Below are 16,663 nucleotides of genomic sequence, written 5' to 3'. Positions count from 1 at the left end.
GGCGCCCAGGCAGGAGGACCTTTAGTCCCGGTTAGTAACACCAACCGGGACCAAAAGGCATCCACGCGTCAGCAGCTGGCAAGAGCTGAGGTTTTTGTTTTTTTGAAAGGGGGTGGGTTTAGGGGGTTTTGGGGGGTTAATTTAGGGTGTTAGCTAGATAATAGAGAGAAGTGTCCTCTCTTATCTCCGTGCTTGGTCGACGGTAGCAACTATACGTATAGAGAGAACTCGACATGCTAGCTAGTAAGCAAATGAAGGAACCATTAATTACAAGATCGTCATGAACATATACAGAGAGGAGTGTCCTCTCTTTCTCCGAGAGATGTTGGTCGAACAACAAGTTTTCGTATATCTATCCGATGCTACTAGGTACATATATACAATATAAGATCTCTTACACTCCCTAACATCTCATGTCTATCTCAGTTTCCACATGGTATTCTCCGGCTTTATTGATGACGTGGTCCAGAAAGAATCCCGCCAATTCCTCTTGAATTGCTTTTATGCGATCATGTGGTAGGAGTTCATCCTGGATCTGCCAGACCTAATTTGAAGAAGGGGGTCAATACATTTTATATGAATGAAACCCAACACAAATGATGGTAATAAAATAAAATTGTGAATATTTTTGCTTACGCACATCATATTGTTTTTTAGAGTAGCCCCGCTTATTAGAGATCGTCGCGTTGTAGATGTACTCGCAAACGTAGTATCCACAAAAATCATTCCCGGCTTCCTGCCACAACCACTTTACGAGAAATAGAGTTCAATCAAACTGATAATCAAGCATTATAAATGGTATTGATGAAACAAGAATCAACGGGAGATGCGCGGAACTAGGTAGTAGTAGTTACTTTCGGGTGTGTAAATCGCAGCTCCTTCGGCAGAGCCGGAACAATTACTGTGAACTCTTTCCAAACCCTGCCAGACAAAGAAAATAATCATTTGATATCAGGATCAAATGAACAAAGCTGCCGATATGGTGCGATAATGATCGATTGAACTTACTTCTGGAGCATTGCAGTCATGTTTGCATAGTCTTGGGGATCTTTTCGCTCGAGTCTAAGACGGTTACTACTCCCCGCTCAAGCTGGATCTCTAGCAGAATAAAGTGGAAGCTGCGCAAGCATGCATAAATCACCAATTACATTACTATAACCTCGAGTAATAATATGGGAAACCGAATATGCATAAAACATTAACACTCACTTGAAGTTGTAAGGAAATAGTATTTTATCTTTGTGCTGATTTTTAAGCAACGATTGTAGCAAGTTGTCCTTGGTTTCTGTGACATTGTGTTTAACCGTCCATTCATGTATGATATCTGGGTTAATGAACCCAATGTCCCAGATTTGTGCTTTCCTGCATTCGACGATCTTCAATCTGCATAATAGTGAGGATAATTATATGTACATGCAATGAAAGAGTTGAACTATATATAGAGAGAGAGACTTAATTACAGAAGTATTACTTACAGACAGTAGCAAGTCACGAGTGTTTTGTCGAGGGCCTTTTTATTGTATAACTAGAATAACTCCTCAAATGCAACAGAAAACAGACCAGTTCCAATGAGGTCGTGGTCCTCTTTAATTCTCATCGTCAAAACATCCTTCCCAGTCTCGCTGCAGGTTTTCAGGTACCATTCATGGAATCTTCACATCATCGTTGTTAGAAGAGGATGATCAGGTTTGACGAGAGGCTGCCCGTACTGCTGTATCAAAGTGTACATCATCGCTCAGGTAATCAGCAGTTTTGGTACCGGGCACCATCCCCGGCAGAGTAGCGACGATATCGCTAGACACCTTGAGCGGGGGGCACGATTGGTTCGCCTGTTCGCCGAGCTGGGGAATTTTTTCCCACTTCTTCGTTCTTCTAACCTTTTATCACTGAAAGTAGTTCCCGACTGCCGCGCATCTTCATATGTCTTCTTAAGAGCACGAACATAGTTGTCATCCGGCGAAGGCGGCGGTGGTCACTTCAGGGCATCGAGAGTGCGCTTCAATTTCACCGGATCTATCGTCTCCTTCGGAGGTGGAGGTTTCTTTGCAAAAAAATTCCCTCACTTGGGTTTGAGAGATCTCTGCGTTTTCCTCATCGGTCCTCTCGTATGGTAACTTTTCCAGAGGCTTGAGAGATGGACCATATCTGAATTCCCTCCCGCCTCTGGCTGTACTGCTAGCCCCCGGAGTGGTAGCGTCTCTCTTCCGCCATTGCTTACGAGGCGGAGAAGGAGGCGGAGTGCTCCGACGCGCCGGAGCAGCCGGAGCGGCGACGTCTGTCTTTCGCCATTGCTGACGAGGCGGAGGAGGAGGCGGACTGCTCTGATGCACCGGAGGAGGCGAAGGAGGAGGCGGACTGCTCCGACACACCGGAGGAGGTGAAGGAGGAGGCGGAGTGCCGGTCTCACGCGCCGGAGCAGCCGGAGAAGGAGGCGGAGTGCCCTGATCACTCGCCGGAGGAGGAGGAGGAGGAGGCGGAGTGCCCTGACTCGCCGGAGGAGGAGGCGGAGGCGTCCAGTTCGGAAGCTTGATGTGCTCCTTCCGCCATAGACATGGAGTCTTCAGAGCAAGACCCAGCTGAGTCTCCCCTTCACCTGTAGGGTGGTCTAGCTCAAGCTCCTCAAATCCCTCCGTTATTTCATCCACCATCACAACAGCATAGCCATGTGGAATCGGACGGCAGTGAAAAGTTCCGTTGGGTTGAGGAGGTGCAACAGAGCCGACAGCCGTCTTGATTTTGAGGTTCTGCCATTGCGTCATAAGCTGGCAATGTTGAGCCTCCGTGACAGCATCCATGGGGTAGCTAGGAGTCGTGAAGTCAGGCTACTGAACGAACTCGGTGGAAGCCACGCTGCTTCTCCGCTGAGATGGAGGGGTAGCTTCTGGGGTAGCTCCGGCAGCTCGCTGGCTCTCAACTTGTTCCTCTAGCTTTTGTGCTCTTGCATTTAGCTTCTCCATTTCGCTGAGCTCCAGTTTCCTCTTCCTCTCCCGGGTTTTGTAACCGCCTACACCGGGAAACCCAACCTTCCACGCAACCGAACCTGGCGTGTCTCGTGTTTGTTCAGGGTGCTCAGGATTCCCGAGGGCCTCGGTCAGCTCGTGATTCTCTCTGTCGGGAATGAACATCCCTTGTTGCGCTGCGGCGATACACTTCTGAAGCTTCTTGACGGGTATTGCAAGTTGCTCGTCCGTCCAAACGCACTTCCCTGTTTCAGGGTCCAAGGTTCCCCCAACCCCGAAGAACCAAGACCTTGAACGGTCTGGCCAGTTCAATGTCTCTGGTTCGACCCCTTTAGCAAGCAGGTCATTCTCAACTTTGTCCCATAGCGGCCGGGCTTTGAGGTAGCCACCTGACCCTGTGCGATGGTGAAGCTTCTTCTTTGCAACATTGTTCTTGTTTGTCTCTGACATCTTCTTACTCTTGTTCGATGTCTTGTAGGCCACAAATGCGGGCCAGTGATCTCTTATCTTCTCAAATCAGCCAGTGAATTCTGGAGTCTTCCCTTTGTCGACATACGTTTATTTTAACTCATTCTTCCACCTCCTGAATAGATCGGCCATATTCTGAAGAGCACACGCCTTGACCAATGGCTCTATAACTGGCTGATACGTATCCAATGTATCTATAATTTTTGATTGCTCCATGCTATATTTTCTTCTTTTTTGGACATTATTGGGCTTAATTATTCACTTTTATATTATTTTTGGGACTAACATATTAACCGGAGGCCCAGCCCAGAATTGCAGTTTTTTGCCTATTTCAGAGTTTCGTAGAAAAAGAATATCAAACGGAGTCCAAACAGAATGAAACCTTCGGGAACGTGATTTTCGGAACGAACATGATCCAGAGGACTTGGACCCTACGTCAAGAAATCAAGCAGGAAGCCACGAGGTAGGGGGCGCGCCTACCCCCTGGGCCCGCCCTCCACCCTCGTGGGCCCCATGTTGCTCCACTGACATACTCCTTCCTCCTATATATACCTACGTACCCCCAAACGATCAGATACGGATCCAAAAACCTAATTCCACCGCCGCAACCTTCTGTACCCACGAGATCCCATCTTGGGGCCTGTTCCGGAGCTCCGCCGAAGGGGGCATCAATCACGGAGGGCTTCTACATCAACACCATAGCCTCTCCGATGAAGCGTGAGTAGTTTACCTCAGACCTTCGGGTCCATAGTTATTAGCTAGATGGCTTCTTCTCTCTTTTTGGATCTCAATACAATGTTCTCCCCCTCTCTCGTGGAGATCTATTCGATGTAATCTTCTTTTGCGGTGTGTTTGTTGAGACCGATGAATTGTGGGTTTATGATCAAGTTTATCTATGAACAATATTTGAATCTTGTGAATTCTTTTATGTATGATTGGTTATCTTTGCAAGTCTCTTCGAATTATCAGTTTGGTTTGGCCTACTAGATTGATCTTTCTTGCAATGGGAGAAGTGCTTAGCTTTGGGTTCAATCTTGCGGTGTCCTTTCCCAGTGACAGTAGGGGCAGCAAGGCACGTATTGTATTGTTGCCATCGAGGATAACAAGATGGGTTTTTTTTATCATATTGCATGAATTTATCCCTCTACATCATGTCATCTTGCTTACGGCGTTACTCTGTTCTTATGAACTTAATACTCTAGATGCATGCTAGATAGCGGTCGATGTGTGGAGTAATAGTAGTAGATGCAGGCATGAGTCGGTCTACTTGTCTCGGACGTGATGCCTATATACATGATCGTACCTAGATATTCTCATAACTATGCTCAATTATGTCAATTGCTCAACAGTAATTTGTTCACCCACCGTAAAATACTTATGCTCTTGAGAGAAGCCACTAGTGAAACCTATGGCCCCCGGGTCTATTTCCCATCATATTAATCTTCCAACACTTAGTTATTTCCGTTGCTTTTATTTTACTTTGCATCTTTATCATAAAAATACCAAAAATATTATCCTATCATATCTATCAGATCTCACTCTCGTAAGTGACCGTGTAGGGATTGACAACCCGTTATCGCGTTGGTTGCGAGGATTTATTTGTTTGTGTAGGTGCGAGGGACTCGTGTGTAGCCTCCTACTGGATTGATACCTTGGTTCTCAAAAACTGAGGGAAATACTTACGCTACTTTGCTGCATCACCCTTTCCTCTTCAAGGGAAAACCAACGCAGTGCTCAAGAGGTAGCAAGAAGGATTTCTGGCGCCGTTGCCGGGGAGGTCTACGCAAAAGTCAACATACCAAGTACCCATCACAAACCCTTATCTCCCGCATTACATTATTTGCCATTTGCCTCTCGTTTTCCTCTCCCCCACTTCACCCTTGCCGTTTTATTCGCCCTCTCTTTTTAGTTGCCTCTTTTCGTTCGCTTTTCCCTCGCCATGTCGGAACCAAAAAGAGTTGGGGTTTCTCTCCCGAGTTTTAGCGCTTTAGGCAATCCTGCTATCTTATCTAAACTCATAAATAGAAATACTATGGAAAAACCTGCCGGAGTTATCAATGAGAACCTTAGTAATTTTGATGAGGATGATTCTGGAGTTTTTCGTTATTTACTCGATGAATCTTTGAAAGATGCTTGGGATAGGCTGTTAAGGATCCGGGCTAGCTATGTACCCCAATATCAAATTGAGGTTTACTTAAAGAGCTTTTATGTTGGGTTGCCCGCTTCGTTCAAACAAGTTTTAGATTCTATTTTTGAAGAGGGATTTCTTGAAGGGGACCCCATAGACACCTCTGGAAAGAGGAAAACTATATTTGGGCACCCCATTAATGAGAAAGTTCAAACCACATCTCTTTTGCTTTCTTACCAAAACGAATCTATCAAAGAGATAAAGGCTAGCCTAGATGCCAATTTCCGCAACATACTTAATCTTTCTTCTACCATTAATGTCCACGTACTTTGTCAAAATAGAAAGATTAATTCCATAGATAACAAGTTTGCTCTCTTCTTCCCTAAAACCAAAGATGGCAATACCTAGATCTATCCTTGCTATTATGCCTAGCTAGGGACGTTAAACGATAGCGCTTGTTGGGAGGCAACCCAATTTTATTATTAGTTTTTTTTTGCTTTTTGCTTCTGGTTAGGAATAAATATTTGATATAGCCTCGGGTTAGATGTGTTTTTATGTTTTAATTAGTGTTTGTGCCAAGTTAAACCTATAGGATCTTCTTAGATGATAGTTATTTGATCTTGCTGTAATTTCCAGAAACTTTCTGTTCACGAAAATAATTGTTAAAAATCACCAGAACGTGATAAAATATTGATTCCAATTCTGCTGATGAATAAACAAACTGCCTAGGTCGTCCTATTTTGGCTGATATTTTGGAGTTCCAGAAGTTTGTGTTAGTTACAGATTACTACAGACTATTCTGTTTCTGACAGATTCTGTTTTTCGTGTGTTGTTTGCTTATTTTGATGAATCTATGGCTAGTAAAAGAGTTTATAAACCATAGAGAAGTTGGAATACAGTAGGTTTAACACCAATATAAATAAATAATGAGTTCATTACAGTACCTTGAAGTGGTCTTTTGTTTTCTTTCGCTAACGGAGCTCACGAGATTTTCTGTTAAGTTTTGTGTTGTGAAGTTTTCAAGTTTTGGGTAAAAGATTTGATGGATTATGGAACAAGGAGAGGCAAGAGCCTAAGCTTGGGGATGCCAATGGCACCCCCAAGATAATATAAGGACACCAAAAAGCCAAAGCTTGGGGATGCCCCGGAAGGCATCCCCTCTTTCGTCTACTTCCATCGGTAACTTTACTTGGAGCTATATTTTTATTCACCACATGATATGTGTTTTGCTTGGAGCGTCTTGTATGATTTGAGTCTTTTAGTTTACCACAATCATCCTTGCTGTACACACCTTTTGAGAGAGACACACATGATTCGGAAATTATTAGAATACTCTATGTGCTTCACTTATATCTTTTGAGTTATATAGTTTTTGCTCTAGTACTTCACTTATATCTTTTAGAGCACGGTGGTGGATTTGTTTTATAGAAACTATTGATCTCTCATGCTTCACTTATATTATTTTGAGAGCCTTAAAATAGCATGGCAATTTGCTTTAATTAATATCATGAGAAATTTGATGCTTGATAATTGTTTTGAGATATAAAGGTGGTAATATCATAGTTGTGCTAGTTGAGTAATTGCGGAATTGAAAAATACATGTGTTGGAGTTTGTGATTCCCGTAGCATGCACGTATGGTGAACCGTTATGTAACGAAGTCGGAGCATGAAGTATTTGTTGATTGTCTTCCTTTGTGTGGCGGTCGGGATCGCGCGATGGTTAACTCCTACCAACCCTTCCCCTAGGAGCAGGCGTAGTAGTACTTTGCTTCGAGGGCTAATAAATTTTTGCAATAAGTATATGAGTTCTTTATGACTAATGTGAGTCCATGGATTATACGCACACTTACCTTTCCGCAATTTTCTAGCCTCTTCGGTACCGCGCATTGCCTTTTCTCACCTTGAGAGTTGGTGCAAACTTCGCCGGTGCATCCAAACCCCGTGATATGATACGCTCTACCACACATAAACCTCCTTATATCTTCCTCAAAACAGCCACCATACCTACCTATCATGGCATTTCCATAGCCATTCCGAGATATATTGCCATGCAACTTTCCGCCGCTTCATTTATCATGACATACTCCATCATTGTCATATTGCTTTGCATGATCATGTAGTTGACATTGTATTTGTGGCAAAGCCACCGTTCATAATTCTTTCATACATGTCGCTCTTGATTCATTGCATATCCCGGTACACCGCCGGAGGCATTTATATAGAGTCATATTTTGTTCTAAGTATTGAGTTTGTAATTCATGAGTTGTAAGTAAATGAAAGTGTGATGATCATCATTATTAGAGCATTGTCCCAAGTGAGGAAAGGATGATGGAGACTATGATTCCCCCACAAGTAGGGATGAGACTCCGGACTAAAAAATAAGAGGCCATTAAAAAAGAGAAAAGGCCCAAATAAAAAAATTGAGAGAAAAAGAGAGAAGGGACAATGTTACTATCCTTTTACCACACTTGTGCTTCAAAGTAGCACCGTGATCTTCATAATAGAGAGTCTCTCATTTTGTCACTTTCATATACTAGTGGGAAATTTCATTATAGAACTTGGCTTGTATATTCCAATGATGGGCTTCCTCAAATTCCCGAGGCCTTCGTGAGCAAGCAAGTTGGATGCACACCCACTTAGTTTCTTTTTGAGATTTCATACACTTATAGCTCTAGTGCATCCGTTGCATGGCAATCCCTACTCCTCGCACTAACATCAATTGATGGGCATCTCCATAGCCCGTTGATTAGCCTCGTTGATGTGAGACTTTCTCCTTTTTTTTCTTCCCACATAACCCCTACCATTATACCTTATTCCACCATAGTGCTATATCCATGGCTTGCGCTCATGTATTGCGTAAGAGTTGAAAAGGCTGAAGCGCGTTAAAAGTATGAACCAATTGCTTGGCTAAAACCGTGGTCGTACATGATATGAATATTTTGTGTGGGGAAGATGGAGCATAGCCAGACTATATGATTTTGTAGGGATAACTTGCTTTGGCTATGTTATTTTGATAAGACACAATTGCTTAGTTAGTATGCTTGAAATATTATTGTTTTTATGTCAACATTAAACTTTTATCTTGAATCATATCAAATTTGAACATTCATGCCCCAATAAGAAGAATTACATTGAAATTATGCTAAGTAGCATTCCACATCAAAAATTCTATTTTTATCATTTACCTACTCGAGGTCGAGCAGGAATTAAGCTTGGGGATGCTTGAAACGTCTCCAACGTATCTATAATGTTTGATTGCTCCATGCTATATTATCATCTGTTTTGGACATTATTGGGCTTTATTATTCACTTTTATATTATTTTTGGGACTACCCTATTAACCGGAGGCCCAACCCAGAATTGCTGTTTTTTGCCTATTTTAGAGTTTCGCAGAAAAAGAATATCAAACGGAGTCCAAACGGAATGAAACCTTCAGGAATGTGATTTTCGGAACGAACATGATCCAGAGGACTTGGACCCTACGTCAAGAAATCAAGCAGGAAGCCACGAGGTAGGGGGGAGCGCCTACCCCCACTGGGCGCACCCTCCACCCTCATGGGCCCCACGTTGGTCCACCGATGTACTCCTTCCTCCTATATATACCTACGTACCCCCAAACGATCAGATACGGAGCCAAAAACCTAATTCCACCGCCGCAACCTTCTGTACCCACGAGATCCCATCTTGGGGCCTGTTCCGGAGCTCCGCCGGAGGGGGCATCAATCACGGAGGGCTTCTACATCAACACCATAGCCTCTCTGATGAAGTGTGAGTAGTTTACCTCAGACCTTCGGGTCCATAGTTATTAGCTAGATGGCTTCTTCTCTCTTTTTGGATCTCAATACAATGTTCTCCCCCTCTCTCGTGGAGATCTATTCGATGTAATCTTCTTTTGCGGTGTGTTTGTTGAGGTCGATGAATTGTGGGTTTATGATCAAGTTTATCTATGAACAATATTTGAATCTTCTGAATTCTTTTATGTATGATTGGTTATCTTTGCAAGTCTCTTCGAATTATCAGTTTGGTTTGTCCTACTAGATTGATCTTTCTTGCAATGGGAGAAGTGCTTAGCTTTGGGTTCAATCTTGCAGCGTCCTTTCCCAGTGATAGTAGGGGCAGCAAGGCACGTATAGTATTGTTGCCATCGAGGATAACAAGATGGGGTTTTTATCATATTGCATGAATTTATCCCTCTACATCATGTCATCTTGCTTAAGGCATTACTCTGTTCTTATGAACTTAATACTCAAGATGCATGCTGGATAGCGGTCGATGTGTGGAGTAATAGTAGTAGATGCAGGCATGAGTCGGTCTACTTGTCTCGGACGTGATGCCTATATACATGATCATACCTAGATATTCTCATAACTATGCTCAATTCTGTCAATTGCTCAACAGTAATTTGTTCACCCACCGTAAAATACTTATGCTGTTGAGAGAAGCCACTAGTGAAACCTATGGCCCCCGGGTCTATTTTCCATCATATTAATCTTCCAACACTTAGTTATTTCCGTTGCTTTTATTTTACTTTGCATCTTTATCATAAAAATACCAAAAATATTATCCTATCATATCTATCAGATCTCACTCTCGTAAGTGACCATGTAGGGATTGACAACCCCTTAACGCGTTGGTTGTGAGGATTTATTTGTTTGTGTAGGTGCGAGGGACTCGTTGTAGCCTCCTACTGGATTGATACCTTGGTTCTCAAAAACTGAGGGAAATACTTACGCTACTTTGCTGCATCACCCTTTCCTCTTCAAGGGAAAACCAACGCAGTGCTCAAGAGGTAGCACTGGCTTATCCGGATCCTCCTCTGGTGGTAGGGTGAAATTTGCCTTCAGCGAGGTCCAAAGATCATCTTTTTGTCTATCAGTGACATAAGAAACTTGAGGGTCTTCGTTCTTAGGCTTATTCCATAGCTGGATGCTGATCAGGATCATGTCCCTAACAATAGCCCCGCACTGAGCAGAAAATGCATCCTTGGTCCGCTGGGTTCAATCCGTTGGCCATCGTTCGCGATTGTAGTGATCGTGAACCTTTCATCCTAGCGCAACCTTTTCTTCGGGCCTCGTCTCGTTACCGAAGTTTGGCTCGATCCGGACGGCTATAAAAGAAGGAAGAAGTTAATATATGTACATACCAAAACAATTAATGCATCAATTAGCTAGTCAGCACATGCTTAACTAATATATATACCTCACCGGACTTTGCGACAGCTCCCTCCTCTGTTCGGTCACCGGAGTCGTCATCACGGTCTCCTTCTTCCACCGGCATTCGGTCACCGGAGCCATCATGATCATGTCCTTCCTCCTCCATTGTTCGATCACCGGAGCCCTCACTCTCTCGTTCCTGACCATCGGTGTGGTTGAGATACGACAAGACATCACCTCCGCCGAGGATTATGTCCCCCAACAACTGTTCTGTTTCCAAGTCTCTTTGCTCCATAGTTTCTGCAAACATTACAACATGGCAATTAATATACAAACATGAGAGATGGATATATTAGTGGCAAACATAAATCTAGCTAGCTAATCACAATAAGGAATATTAATTAGTGGTCTCGACGCTTCTACGGTTTGGGGTGGCCTCGACAACGCTTCTAGGGTTTGGGGCGGCCTCGACAACGCACTTTTAACTTGGTAAATTTGGGTGGCCTCGACGCTTCTAGGGTTTGGGGTGGCCTCGGCAACGCTTCTAGGGTTTGGCCCGGACCGCCTCTCTCCTGAATGTCTGACGTCCGGACCGCCTCTCTCATGAATGTCAAACAAGGGATTTAACAAAATGGTGCCATTCTGGATGTGCAAAAAATGGTCCCTATTTTTCCTGATCTCATCTACCCTTCTATATGTCACGTTGTCTAGTGCCAAAGGATTCAAGAAAACCATGGATTCATCATTAGCCAGAAGTAACAGGCGCATGAATTGTATGAAGCTCTCCAAAGTTATTTTGGAACAGAGTCCTGATAGGATAATTCGCTTTTTGGTGCGAAGTTCAGCAATAGCCTTTCGAATATCGCTATTTGGAAGGCCTTTGCTAAACTTCGTACCAAAACGCGAATTATCCTATTAGGACTCCTTTCCAAAATAATTTTGGAGAGCGTCATACCATCATGCGCCTGTTACTTCCGGCTAATTATGAAACCATGGATTTCTTCAATACTTTGACACAAGAGAACGTGCACATATAGAAGCGTAGATGAGATCAGGAAAAATATGGATCAACTTAATTATGCACATCCATAATGGGGGTATTCTTGATAAATCTCTAATAAATCTCAATAGAGATTTTCAAGTAGGGGCGGGAGGGGGTAGGAGATCGACAACGTTTTTTCTAGGGTTTGGGTGTCCTCGAGAGTTGGTCGAGCGAGAGGCGGTTGATTGACGTCCCCCTCTCGACCCCTCGGTGATCCTCGACCCTCGACCCTCGACCCCTCGGAGACCCTCGACCCTCTACCCTAGTGCCCGACCCTCGACCGCTCGGCGATCCTCGAGACCCTCGTTCCCGAAAAAAATAAGAATTTATAAAGTGCAATTGATATGTTTCGAGGACTCCTGCCCCCCAACACGAGAACATTTTAACTTAGTAAATTTCTACGAACAAAAAAAATCATCATCGAACAAACTTAATATGAGTTTTAATATAGAAAATTCATCGAGTCAGATCATCATGAACAAAAATATCACAATAATTTCTATGAAAAAAATTCCACAAACCTCGACCCTCGACCCCTCGACGACCCTCGACCCTCTACCCTAGTTCCCGACCCTGGACCGCTCGGTGATCCTCGACGCCCTCGTTCCCGATAAAAATTAATAAGAGGAAGAAGAAGAGAAAAAAGAGGAGAATAAGAAGGAATAGAGGAGAAGAATAAAAAATAGAAGAAGAAAAAAAGAGGAGAAGAAGAAGGAATAGAGGAGAAGAAGAAAAATAGAATTCTATTTTTCTTCTTCTCCTCTATTCCTTCTACTGCTCCTCTTTTTTTCTTCTTATTACTCTTCTTATTTTTTTATATCCTCTGCTTCCTCTCCTCTTCTTCTCCTTCTTCTTCTCCTTCCGACGTCCCCCCTCATGTCGAAGTTATCAGGGAGGGGGTAGACGACAACGACGCTCACCCCTCATGACATGTCCGACGTCCCCCCTCATGTTGAAGTTATCGGGGAGGGGGTAGACGACAACGACGCTCACCCCTCATGACATGTCTGACGTCCGACATCCCCCCTAATGTCATGTCTGACATGCCCCTCATTTTAACTAATTTTTATGAACAAAAATATATTCTATGAACAAAAAATATATTCTGTGAACATCATATATATATATGAACATATATGAACAACAAAATACATAGCCGCATATATGAAAAAGAAAATACATATATGAAAAAATGCTATGGACATATAAAAAGAATGCTATGAGCTAGGGCGACGCGGTGGCTCACAGCGGGGGCGGCTGGTGACGACGATGGCGGCGCCGGCGCGCGGGGGCGGGCCGGGGCAGGGGCTCGGGAACGGAGCAGGGGCCGGAGCGGCGACGGCATCGTCGGGGCAGGACGGGGCGCGAGGCGGCGTCGGGGCGGCCGACGTCGAGGTAGGGGGCACAGGGCGACGGCGACGAGGACAAAGGAAGGACACATCTCCCAGAATTGTCTGAAGGGAGATCTAGTAGAATTCCCGACAAAGGAAGTAGAGTATGACCCACAGGAAATAGAAGCCCTAATTGGTATGGAAAAGTCCAGGAAGAGAAATAGATTGGATTCCAGGAAAGACCAGAGTCATATCACCTGTTTCAGGTGCAAAGATTCAGGGCACTACTTCAGTGGTTGCCCAAAAAGGAAACCGAAGACCCAAGGAGGCTATGAAATCACAAGGAAACCATGAGACTTGACAGAAGTAATATGTTTCTGCTGTAATGAAGCAGAGCACTTTGCCAGATATTGTCCCAAAGAGAATGCTTGTGCTAAATAGTTGAGTTTGCAACAAAGAAATATAGTAGTAGTAGTGGGAACAATTCTTTTATATTGAAGTGTTGAGTTGAGGCATGTAATGGAAATGCTGGAGATTGTAACAATTTGAGAATCAATAAAGTTAGCATCGTTGGTACTGATTTGGATTTTTTTAGTAGTGACTCTATGAAGGAAGGTTTTGACCATTTTCGAGGATATGAGAAATATGGTCTATGGAAGATTTTGAGCATTTCAAGGGTGGTAGTACCCTGTGAGGACACTTGACCCCTGGAAAAGATAAGGACATTCCACGAAGTATACTTCGGACAAAATAAGTGGGAATTTTATCTCGGTATGTGGGATGCCCCAAGAATATGAAGGGATGAAGTACCATTGGTTATAAAGGAGGTATAATGTTGGTAGTATGGAGCAATTGTAACTCCATGATGAGTCTGAGTAATCACGTCTTAGTTTGGTACCAATAGAAGGAAGAGATACAGTACAATTGGATGGATTTAAGAATGCTAGGAAGCTGGATATTGGAATAATGATCAGTTGCCCCGAAGAAGAGTTCAAGGTTTACAAGTGATGAGGTGGGCTCATAACCCACAGGCCCCAGGACCTGCCAAGAAGCAAGCACACTCTTGCTGAAGGAAAAACCCTGGAAGAAGTTACGACTTTATCAACAGACGGTCTCATAGGAGTTTACGCAAAACCTGAGAGTTGTGAAGAAATGATGGATGTTTGTTTGGCTTGCAGAATCAATGGATTTATCCGAACTTGGTCCGTCGACAAGAGAAATTCTGCAATGCTTATGGGGATGACCGAGTGTTAGAATGCGAGATTCGCTAAACCATATACAAGGTAATGATTTGGGTGCGGGGTGGATTGATCACCATACCGACTTACTCTTATTATTCACCTTGCTATATGGGATGGTAAATATGAATGACTTGCCTATAGTAGAGAGACGATAATATTAAACCTTGTTTGAACCTTAGAATGGTATAAGTATTTTCCCTTGTACAAGGCAGTTGTTGCCAATCGTAGGTCATACAGTGAGAATGAAGCCCAGACCCATTTCCTGCATGAGAAACCATAAATTGTTGACCACCATGAGATATCGATAGTTCTTTAGTATTGGCGCCAGACCCGTCAGCTAAGAAGACGCATTCATGGAAGAACTGTATCAAGATGAAAGGACAAAAGAATTGCGGTAAAGGTTATGCCACTACCGGAAGAGCCCAGAGAAGGAATTTTCCTAAAAATCTGAGAAGACCGACACTGTCAAGAATAAGGATGGAGTATATGAGTTTTGATGGAACCGTAATAATGCTTCTAAGGGTGGTAGCACCCGAGACCCCCGGAGACGATTAGTGGATTTTTAGAAGACCCCCGAACCTAACCTATTACTTGCTAGCCTCTCCGAATCTCGAGGACGAGATTCATTTTAAGGGTGCTAGGTTTGTAACATCCCAAAATTGTAAATTTTGGAATGTTATATTAAATAAATAGTTTTGATTGATTGTTTGATTGTGGTGTGGTTGCTTGTGTGAAATTGAGTAAAATTTGGAACTTTTTGAAAGTTCAATGAGAGGGAATAAAATGACTTTCCCAAACTTTCGCTTTGCTTTCTGATTTCCATGAATTCAAATTCTTTTCAAATACAAAACCCTAGAGAGAAGATGACATGACTTCTTCCATTTAAATAAATGAAAGGTGTTTTGAAAACATTTGAATTTCATTTGGAAATATTTCTAATTCAGAAACTCTAAGCAACTCAATGATTTTCATGAGAGAAGATAATATGACTTCTTCAAACCATGTGAAATATGAGTTGGGAGTTTAAAGGAAATCAAATTTAAAGTCCCTTTGAAATTATTTTTCAATTTGGAGTTATTTGGTTTTTATTCAAATTATTTTTCTCCAAAAAAATAAAATAAATGGAAATTAGGGTAAAATGATTCCCTATAGTAGAAAATTAGAGAAAAATGGTTTTGAAATCATTTTGGTATTTTAAAATATTTTTATTTGGTTTTTAAATAAACCAGTAGCACTGTTTGCTTTATTTAAATTTTTGTGGATTTTATTTGAAACTAGTAAAATGTTCAAGTTTTAGAAAATATTTTTCTGAAATTTTTGATATATAATATGCAATATATAATTTTTATTATTTTTGATGTTTTTTTGTGTGTGTGTAAAAAAACTTTCGGACCGAACTGGGCCGTAGCCCAGCCGGCCCAGCCGCTCGTCCCCGACCTCGAGTCGGAGACCGACTCCAGCACGCCCGCTGCCGCTCGTCCCTGATCCGGACGCCGCCACCGCCTCGCATATAAAATGCGAGACCCCGGCTCTCTCTCTCCCCCAAGCCGCCGCCGCCGAATCTTGCCACCGCCGCCGCAGCTCCGCTGCCCTGCCTCGCCCACACCGAGTCGCGTCGTTGCCTGCTTGCCTCGCTGCCGCCGCTGCCGTGTCGCGCAGCCGTAGCCGCCGCTCGCCGCTGCTGCCACCCCGCGCCGCCTCGCCGGAGCCCGCCGCCGCCGTCGTAGCCGCCACCGCTAATGAACCGAGATCGAACCGCCGAACCGGTAATAAACCGCCCCGGTCCGGTTTATTTTTTTAGGTTTTCTTCGGTTTTTCTTTTAAAAGCCGGCTTTATTATTTAGTTAGGTTATTTAGTGGACGTTCGCTAGTTTAGGTTATGTAGTGATCGGTTTTCGTCGTATATGCTTCTGCAGCGAACGTTCGTTCGTTAGATTTTTCTTTTTCTGTTTTAATTTCGGTCAGGGACCTAGATGCAATTAGTTTATTTTCAGATTAGCCCCTGATCTTCAAACGATCACCATTTTTTACTCGTTTGTCCAAATCCAACGAAACCAACGCCCACTTCTTCGTTATGATCCCCTCTGTCCAGATAACCAACTTAAACATATTTTTGAAAGTTTAAAATTTGATTTCAATAGATTTGTATTCAAACTTCTTTTGTTCATAACTTGAGTTTTATAACTCCGATTTAATTGATTCTTTTTGCAAATGGACACTCTTGACCTAAACTTTCTGATAAGGCCAAATTCACTTAATTTTGGTACTGTTAGAAATTGTTTCCTGTTGCAAGAGTTATTTGCCTATTTTCGAAGTTTTCTGAGATCTTTTCTTCGATTC

The sequence above is a fragment of the Aegilops tauschii genome, chromosome 4 (genome assembly GCF_002575655.3).
Source record: "Aegilops tauschii subsp. strangulata cultivar AL8/78 chromosome 4, Aet v6.0, whole genome shotgun sequence".
NCBI lineage: Eukaryota > Viridiplantae > Streptophyta > Magnoliopsida > Poales > Poaceae > Aegilops > Aegilops tauschii.
This window is presented reverse-complemented; position numbering follows the sequence as displayed.